We start from the raw sequence: 10,256 nt of genomic DNA, 5'->3' as shown, positions 1-10,256 counted from the left end.
ACATATATATATATATATATATATATATATATATATATATATATATGTGTGTGTGTGTGTGTATATAGAGATATATATGTATGCACATCCTATTTGTACAGATATACCTATTTATGTTGATATATGTGTAGATATCTATAACTATATCTGCATACATATCTATTCTGATATACCTATTTATGTCGATATATATATATATATATATATATATATATATATATATATATATATATATATATATTTCCATAACTATATGTGCATATGTATCTATATATCTGTATATGTGTAGACATATATTGCTGTGTGTATGTATATATTTGAGTGTTTAAATATAAATAAATAAATATATATATATATATATATATATATATATATATATATATCCATATATGTATGTAGATATGTATATGTGTTTATATCTATATAGATATATGGATAAAAAAAAAAATATATATATATATATATATATATATATATATATATACATATATGTTACCCATATGTCCAGAACATGGAGTGGAGTCCTTCCTCAGCACCAATAGTCCCAACCTCTTAGTACAAAGGGATGTCATGTATATATTGCAGGTATATATGTAGACTGTTGCTAGTGTAACAGGGGTTGTCTTAACAGACATGTTGTTTGTGGGAGGTCACATCTGCTTTTGACATGTGCGCCATTGGCTACTGACAGACACCCTAAGGACATCATAGTACAGTGCCACTGCTAGCACAGTAATGATCCTGTGGACTACAGCAGAGATATGACCAATATATCTGGACAGTCTGGCACTCTGTGGTCAGTCCAGAGGTGTACACATATCCCCTTCATGCAAGAAATGTGGACCATGCCTCCCAATTTGGATGTTAATAGCTATGTACGTGAGTATATCACATAAATACTGGACTACATATGCCCACACAGTTTATGCATGCACACACGCTAGTCTGTACTGACACATAATACCTGGTGGTGCAGAGGTCACATGGCCACATACTACCCATAGTACTCAGTAGTTAGTGACATACATCTGTACAGAATCCCACTGCTTTGTCAGAAATACACAACAGTTATGGTGGCCTGGCAGCAGTATGTCTTGCAAATAACTTGACATAACAGCACACTGGATAATTACACTAGGCTGCTAGGCATGTCACAAAGCACTGTGCAAACTACAGGCAGGCTGCAACAACACTGGACTACATTTTGTATGTGGGAATACACATGTTCCTGCAATTATAGCAGGCTCTACATGCATGTCACAGCACAGAGTAACAGACAGCTGTGAGAAAGTGCATACCCACAACCAATGTGAACATGACCACAGCCACATATGGTACACAAGCTTAATATGACACTATATGGACTGTCTGATAAACACGATCCTCATATGTGCCACTCACACACTAACCCTACATACACTGCGTCATGACACAGTGTGGTCCGATGCCTGTCTGTGGTATGGGACACGTGTGTGTCTGGCCCTACAGACATGTGAGCCAATAGGGTACCATACACTGGAGCAGCATGTAACATCAGATAGAACAGGACCAAGAACAATGGCATCTACTACAGTCTGTGCACAGCCCAAGGTACGTATGCACAATACACATACTGTTGACAATCACCATAAGTACACAGACCCCAGTACTGTACACACAACCGCAGAATGCCCAAGTTATGTTCTCAGAATCAACCCCTACTATACATAACATGTCTAGCAGTCTGATATCTGACTGATTTGTTATCAGGTATGATGTCAATAAATAATGGTGTACAGAACATATGTACCTCTTACTGCATGACATATGTACAAAGGTCGACAGACTTGTGGCTGGAGCCAGTTTTGGCATGTTGCTGTGGTAACTTCATACATTTACTGTTGTAGCGGGGTTTGTTGTGACATATGTCCTATGAGGGATATGAAGTCAGTAACTCTCATGGCTGTCACCATGTACTGACTGCAATCCACACATTATGCTTCTGCAGTTCTAAGATAGGTGTTCTGTGAGTAACACAAGAAACAAAAGGCTCCACACACTGACCAGTCTGCAGATGACCCTACAGATGGGAGTTCCTCAAAAACATAATACTGTCATGACAGGTATTAAATCATGTAGAACAGCCATATCCACATACACCCTGTTAAACCGACATTACTCCAAATGCAGAATAGCAACACTTACATTCTGTAGTCATATCTGGCACATCCCCCTCCTGTCTGTTGGCCTGTTTACACAGTGTATGTTGTTAGAGGTAAATCCCAAAACCATCTGTGATGCTGTTTGCCAAACACTAGATTTAGGACCTGCTCACAGTGAAAGAAAAGTCCAACACCAACATGATGTTCCTAGATATTGGAGTGTGTTTCCATGCAGTTGGCTATGGGAATGTTACCACAGCTGTCCACATGCAATCAGCTAGAGGAGGACTGCAATTTGTGCAGAGGCCATCAACTGATCATAAGCATCGCTTACAAAACACAAGCTGCTGCCTAAGCAAAGCAGGGGTACTTCTCCACATCCACCAGAGAAGGAGTGAGAGAGACAGACAGACAGAGACAAAGTAAGACAGGGAGGGGGTGGGAGAGTAAAACCTAAGCATGTTTGTGTCACACACTTACCAGTACAGGGTTTCAAACCACTGACTATGTATTGCTATCATATATCTATAAAGTTATTGCATGTGCCACATAGCTTACATATTGGGGAGCTGTCCAAAGGTATATGTGATGATGAGTGACATCTGCAACAGTGATATAGTAGTGATATGGTAGGTGTAGTACACGTGCCTGTCCACATGAACAGGTGTCAACATCAACACAACCACACTCTCTCTGGGACTCACACACATTGACACACTTGGCAGGGTCAGGAATAGACCTCCTAACTAGTTAGTTTGCCACAATACAGTAATGCACAGGTATCACATGCACCACAAGGTTATCCAGAGGTTATATAAGCAAAGGATATGTGAAGGTGTCTGACACCAGACAGCATGCTTCAGTAGGCCAATGGGAGTTCTAGTGAGTGTGAATGTGGTCAAAAGCATCATACACCACACACACAGACACAGGGTGCCAGTACTGACATGCTTGGGTGCATTGCTTCACGGGTGTGTAGTGGTTGTGCCAGAAGGCAATACAAGGCTAGGTGAAGGGTATACCTTGGCATCAGGCCACATGACAATGGTCTGCAGTGTGGCACAGGGGTGTAGTGTCTGGATTGGCCCACACAGGTGGGTATTGTATTCACCAGCCTGTCACCTGGGTTACTATCGTGTGTGGCCAGTGCTGTGCAATGCTTGCCATGTATGTGTTCTATAGTCCATGACATGGACGGTGTTTGGGATGTGCACATGTCCCACATGCATGTACAGTGACATGTGGAACTGTACCTGGGGTGTCTGGTGCATGTTGTGTACACATGTTGTTATTAGCAGATGTGCCAATCCTGGCCTCATGTGGCGGGAACTGGTAATGGACACCAGGTTGACCCTGCACCTACATTGATAGCATGATACAGGTATTCCCTGGTGTCAGTGTCATCTGTCCATACAGGGCATGTGTTTAAGGCATGGTATGTCCTTTGTGGGTCACATTTGATGGCACCACAGTTGTTGCAGGCATCCAGTGGGGAACATAGTGAAGACACACTGTCTGAAATTACGTGCCTATTGTACTGATGGACAGGGTGCCACCCCCCCCCTCATAGTTCACTGCAATCACACCACGGTTACTATCTGTGAGCAATATACATGGTACTACCAACATAGCGGTTGTTGCCTAGGCAAGTGTGCTTGTGTATGAGACATGGATTGAGAGTGTTCTCTGGATAACACAAAGGTTGCTTACTTTGTTCACCAGGCCTTGATGTCACATGTAGGGGTATGGATTGGCATCCCAGCCTCTTGGCTATTTGACATCTGTTATCCTTATAAGGTGGACATTGTGACATATAGTAGGGACACCATATAAGAAATTTGCAAAACCCACTACACAATGAGTCCAGTTGTTACACACTCACAGCCACCTCCATAAAGGATATGAATGACAAAAACAGACACACACCCAATTGCCATGTCTGGAATTAGAACTCCTCCTTAATGAGTTTATTACACTAACAGCATTATGCAGTTATAGGACACACCATAGAGATTACTGGACTATTCCTTCCCCAAAGGTGTATTTCACTGGGAATGACATCAGCAGGCCTGCCAAAGAAGGTCAATGGAGGTTATAGTGACTGTAAATGGCCTGAAAAGCATTGCACCCTACAAAGGCAAACAAACATCCACACTTGCCATGTCTAAGAATAGAACCCCTACCAAACTACTGTATCACACTACAACATTACACTGTTATAGGACACACCACAGAGATTACTGGATTACTCTTTGCCCAAAGGTGTATTTCACTGGGAATGACATCAGCAGGCTTGCCAAAGAAGGTCAATGGAGGTTGTAGTGACTGTGAATGGCCACAAAAGCATTGCACCCTACACAGACAAACAAACATCCACACTTACCATGGGGAATAGAACCCCTACCAAACTACTATATCACACTACAGCATTATGCTGTTATAGGACACACCATGGAGATTAACAGACTACTCCTTTCCCACAGCTGTACTTCAAAGTGAATGATATCAGCAGGCTTGCCAAAGTAGGACATTTGAATTGTAGTGAGTGTGACTAGCCTAAAAGCATTGCTCCCTACACAGACAGGGACACATACAAACACACACAGTTGCCATGTCTGAGATACTGTAGGTTATTGTGTCTGTGCTGCTTCTGCTACATGGTACTGGTGTTAGCAGAGATATTCAGACATGTACTGTTATACACTGTGATGTTTTATATCCTCAAGTACTCTTAGGTAGACATATTTGCTCGCAGTGATGTCCTGGGGAAAACAGGGTGAATGCAGCTGTGTCCAGTATTGTGGTAAAACGCCTACATATTCCTGGAAAGACATGCCATTCTGGAGGGGGAGCTGCAGACACTTGCTGTCGGGTCTGCGTAACTGGTTCAGCAACTTGGTACAGTGAAGGCAGAGGATCCCATACTTGTACATCAATCAACGTGACAGTATGGCCTTATCTTGCTGTAGCAATACCTCGCAGCTGTACAGATTCACACAGGTTACCCAGATGCAGGGGTCATAAGTCAGGACATTACCCCTATTGTGGTGTATAGGCAGGTTTGTAGCTATCCATTTATGTGTTTGCAGCCAGGGATAGTGTATGCACACAGCTGTATGTCGGACCTTGCACATTCCATGCTGCCCATGCTCCCACCCCCCTCTATTATTCTATCCTCTGCCATACATTATGCAAACATTCTTTGATACTTTCCCTGTAGTTATCACCTCATCACAGCTGTGTTTTGGTGTTGGTCCACAGTTTATGCAGTGGGATATGGTGGACACGTTACTGTGGTTTATCCACATGGCCTTGCATATGGGTTATGTGGAGTATGTTATGACGTTATTTGGGTGTCTATGACATAACATACATTGGCAGTACGGGTGAGATGCAGGCTTTTGGCAGAGGCCTGCAGGCCATTTGGTGGTGATGCAGGCCAGCTGTAGCAGGCCGTTGCATTCTGTCAGTCCTACAGTACCAGACTGCCATACAGTATATTCCCCTGGGGTGACAGGGTAGGTGTGCTAGGTGTTCATGCCAGTACTTTCTATCAGTATAGATCAGGTGGTGTGGATGCTGGCAGGGTGCTGCTTACAGCTAGGGACACACCTGTATGGGACACCTGCACTGCATGCTGCATTCTTTCACTAATGCCATACACAGGTGGGGTCATACTGTACCCATTATCAACAGCAGGGATAAGAACAGAGAGGTACCTGTGGGTGGTGGTTGGGTGAGATGGGTGCATGTGTGCTATGGACACTACTTGCATTTGACTCACAAATATGCATGGGGCATTCCAGTTATGCTGGCTTGTGCAGGGACATCAGCTGTTTCTCAATACATCAGTCCTATCACATTTGTGATCTGCAAGTGTTCGCCCAGATGACATCGGTATTCCCTACTACAAGCCCAAATAATGTAATGCATATCTGTATGTATAATTCCAAGGGTGTGTCCATTTCATGGTTACACATTATGCACTGTATGTCTGGGGTACTTTCCCCTGTGTATTGTTTGTATATCTAGCCTAACAGTCATGCCATGTCCATCTTTCAGATGGTGACACATATTACCGGCATACATTTACAAAGGCTTACTGCTAGAATGTGTTATACTGGGGAGTATTGCGTTTGGCACTGAAGTTGTGAGGACTTGGGCCTGTCATTGGCAGTAGTGGACAATGGCCACCAGGTCAAACCTCACCATGCATACGTACTGACCACTCTCACACAATATGAAAAACACACCAACCTAACCCATGCAGATCTGCATATTGTACAAATGCTACAATCTATCCTGCTACCTTGGCCACCTCAGGTCATCTGTGCTCCACTGGTATTATACCTACACATACATGTTACTACATGTCTACATCGGATTGGAGGAGGGGCATACCTGACTGTTACTACATTTTTACATAGGATTGGGGGGGCACACCTGACTGTTACGACGTATCTACATCGGATTGAGGGGGCACACCCGACTGTTACTACATTTCTAAATAGGATTGGGGGGAACACCTGACTGTTTCTACATTTCTACATAGGATTGGGAGTGGGGAACACCTGACCTTTTCTACATTTCTACATAGGATTGGGGGTGGAGAACACCTGACTGTGTCTACATTTCTACATAGGATGGGGGGGCACACCTGACTGTTTCTACATTTCTACAGAAGATTGGGGGGGTTACACCTGACTGTTTCTACATTTCTACATAGGATTGGGGGGGGCACGCCTGACACTTGTACACATTTGCTATGACTGTACTGGTATATCAGGAACTCCATTTAATTCTGCATTGCAACCTATCATGCTGACTAGAGGCATATCAGTGTACTACAGGTCTTAGGTTTGATTGACCTACATATCAGTTTCTGACTTCTTACCCCTCAGAACTAACATCCCACTGCCTGACCTGCTGTAGTCTATCTGTGTAGGCCTGGGGGGGAGGTTACCCATAGCCATCATTCAGAAGCCTTGGCACAGCCTTTGTTTGTGTTTGTCTACACCTGTCCTGTTGGCTGAGACTCTTGTTGGGTATGTGAACCTCCCTGACTGGCATGTGTGTGTCATATGGACACACATGTGGCCCAGCACATTTCCTGCAGTGGGCTTTGTCACCATGTGTAGTACTGGCTACTATGGTGACACCAGTATTTGTTAACAGATCACATGCTGCCACTATAGGTGTCTACTATCTGCTGGCATCCCATTCAGCCACCCGATTCTCTTGCATGCTCCCATCCATACCATAGATACAGGTAACAACACATACTACTCCATTCGGCAATTGGTAAGAAGCGTGACTTACCTTGTGGGTGTGCCAGTATTGAGGATGGTGCTGGAGGGCTGCCTATGTTGGATGCACATAGTACACTCCCTATACATGGCTGAAAACAGGTAGTGTCATGTTTTGCATCCCTTTTACTGTATGTGCGAGTCAGACATGGTGTCATTCCCTGGGTCCCTCCTGTGTCAGTGCATGTGCTATGCGTTGCCTCTTTGCCAAGGCCAGGGCATACTGGGCACACCTCCTTCTGCCTACTGGGGCAGGCTCAGGTTGTTTCTCCTCTGAGTCACTTTGTTCCTGTGCAGGCCTTGGCAATGGTGAGGGGCTGTGTGGCCCTGCCCCGTGCTGTTCCTGCTGCAGCTGTTTCCGCAGGATCATATTGTGTAGCATGGCACATACAATGACACTTTGAGCACATGTAGCTGGTGAGTACTGCAAGGCTCCACCGGATGTGTCCAGGCACCGGAACCATGACTTGAGCATCCCAAACCCATGCTTTATTATAATTCTGGTCTGTGCATGTGCCTCATTATGGAGTTCTTGTTCGGGTGTGTGTGCATTTCTGATGGGTGTCATCAGCCACAGCTCCAGTGCATAACCAGCATCCCCCACTATGTGACCGTGAGGGATGTCCCCATTGGCAAATCTCTGGTATAGCTGCATCAGATGCCAGATGCTGGAATCTCGGTAGCTTCCAGGACAGCACACACATGCATTATAATGCCCTGGGCATTGCACATGATCTGGCAGTTGATGGAGGGGAAGCCCTTGCAGTTGATGTAGACCATACCCCGCTCACTGGGTGGTGCTTTGATGCATGTGTGCGTGCAGTCTATAGCACCCACTAGCTCAGGGTATTCTGCTATTTGGTGGAAGAGATGCATATTGATGTCCAATGCCTCACGGGTGTTGGGGAAGTATACATGCTCACCAGCATGTGCTGACATGGCATCCAGGAACTGGTGGAGTACCCTGAATGTTGATGCCTGTGAGATCCCCATGATATCCCCAGTTGGCCTTTGGAAGGTACCTGTGGCTATTATTCTTAGGCCTACACATACCTTAGTATGCACTGGGATGGGTTCCTTTGTTAGTTCTGTGTGTCAGGCGTGGCTGGTACAGCTCAACAGTTTGCTGTAGGAGGTCCCTGTCCACCCTATAGTCCTGCACTATTTCCAGCTTATGTAGCCCCTAGTAGGTTACCCTGGATCTGTGCACTCTTCTCCGTCTCCTCACTGTGGGTTGGTCGACAGTATTCTCATCCTCACCAGCCTCAGCCTCTTCCACATGTTGATGTATGATAGCTACTGCAGCCACTATCATTTTGTTGATTTTGTTTGTTAACATTTTCCCACTTGTATACACCGGTGGTGTAGAGTATGTGGGAAATACCAGAGGGAAAGGTGTTTGCATAGTTTATAGTAGTGTTGTGGGCTGGGCTGGTCTGCTGTCTGTGTAATTGGCTGATTCTGATACATTTCACCTGCCAGCTATGCTAGTTCTCCTTGATTACCTTCCTACTGCTGTTTTCCCTTTCCATTGCCTTCCTGTTTAAGACCGAGGGCGCGCCACACAAACACAGTGCTCAAATGTGCACAGAGCTGCTATTTCCTGGGATTCAGTATCATTCCCCTCATTTGCATAGGATTGCCTGTTGATGCATAGTTACAGATCCCACACTGAGTCTCCCCCCTTAGCAACCACTCTTCACTGGCCATGTTGTCTTTTGCCTGCCATTGAGTATAATGGCAAAATAGTGATTTTGGTTAGAATGTTTATTTCAGGTTATTTTTTTATTTTTCACACGATCCCGTTTGCGTGCTGCTGCCCTATGCTTAAACAGCCAAAATCGGCTAAAAAAATTTAAAAGTTTTTTTTTTAACTGTTTTCCTTGCCAATGGCCATATATTTGGCCATTGGCATGCTTTGCGTGTTATATACACCCTATACTTGGAGCTGTCATGGCTCCGTTTTGCATTTTGCAAAAATGTACTCGGTTACTAACCGAGTACATTTCTGCAGATTACACTAGTCCTGCACAGCCGGATGCCAGCTTCCTGGTTCACAAATTCACCTCATTTGCATGGTTTTCACCTGCAAATGGGGTAATTTGCATACTGGAGCTAAGTCCGTGTAGGAATAGTGCAGGAGCGCTCATGCATGTCCCTGCAGCTTATTTCTGGATCGCATGGCAGACATATTGCCTGCTGGAGCTCCTGCACTGTTCCTTCGCACTGTGCAGGGCTTGCTGAATCCAGAGGACTGTCTTCAAGACTGCACTAGTTTCAGAAAAAATAAATATTCCTCCCTCACATCCTTTCTTTTTTTCTCTGAGTAGCAACCAAATAAGAATAGAAAAAAATGACGTCCCTTTCATGAACTGTACCATAATGTAAGGAAAAGGCATAATAGTTGTGGAATAATAAAATTAATGCAAAGCACTACATGGTAAATCAGTGCTGATATAATAAGACAGACAACAGAACATTACCTATTTAATGAAGTGTGGGGATGCAGAATGCAAACAAGTCAGTAAATATCAATGGATCTAGATCCTATACTGTATCACCCATCAGTGTTGTGTCCAAAAATCTTACACAGAAACTGGGAAGCATTTGCATGGCAGGGCAACATCAGACCTTACAAACCTGGTAGAATATGATTCAAGAACCCTGGAATCAGGCCTGACCATCTATGGCAGTTTGGTGTCATATATAAACACCATCATGGTTCTCAACTTCTTTGCCCAAAAAGTAGGAAGAAAGCAAAAAAATAATGGAGGAAAGGCCCAAAATCTGGACATTTTTTAAAGCTACA

This window comes from Protopterus annectens, chromosome 4.part0, assembly GCF_019279795.1.
Source record: "Protopterus annectens isolate FY-2018-M chromosome 4.part0, PAN1.0, whole genome shotgun sequence".
NCBI classification, from domain to species: Eukaryota; Metazoa; Chordata; order Ceratodontiformes; family Protopteridae; genus Protopterus; species Protopterus annectens.
Note: the sequence above shows the minus strand (reverse complement) of the source record.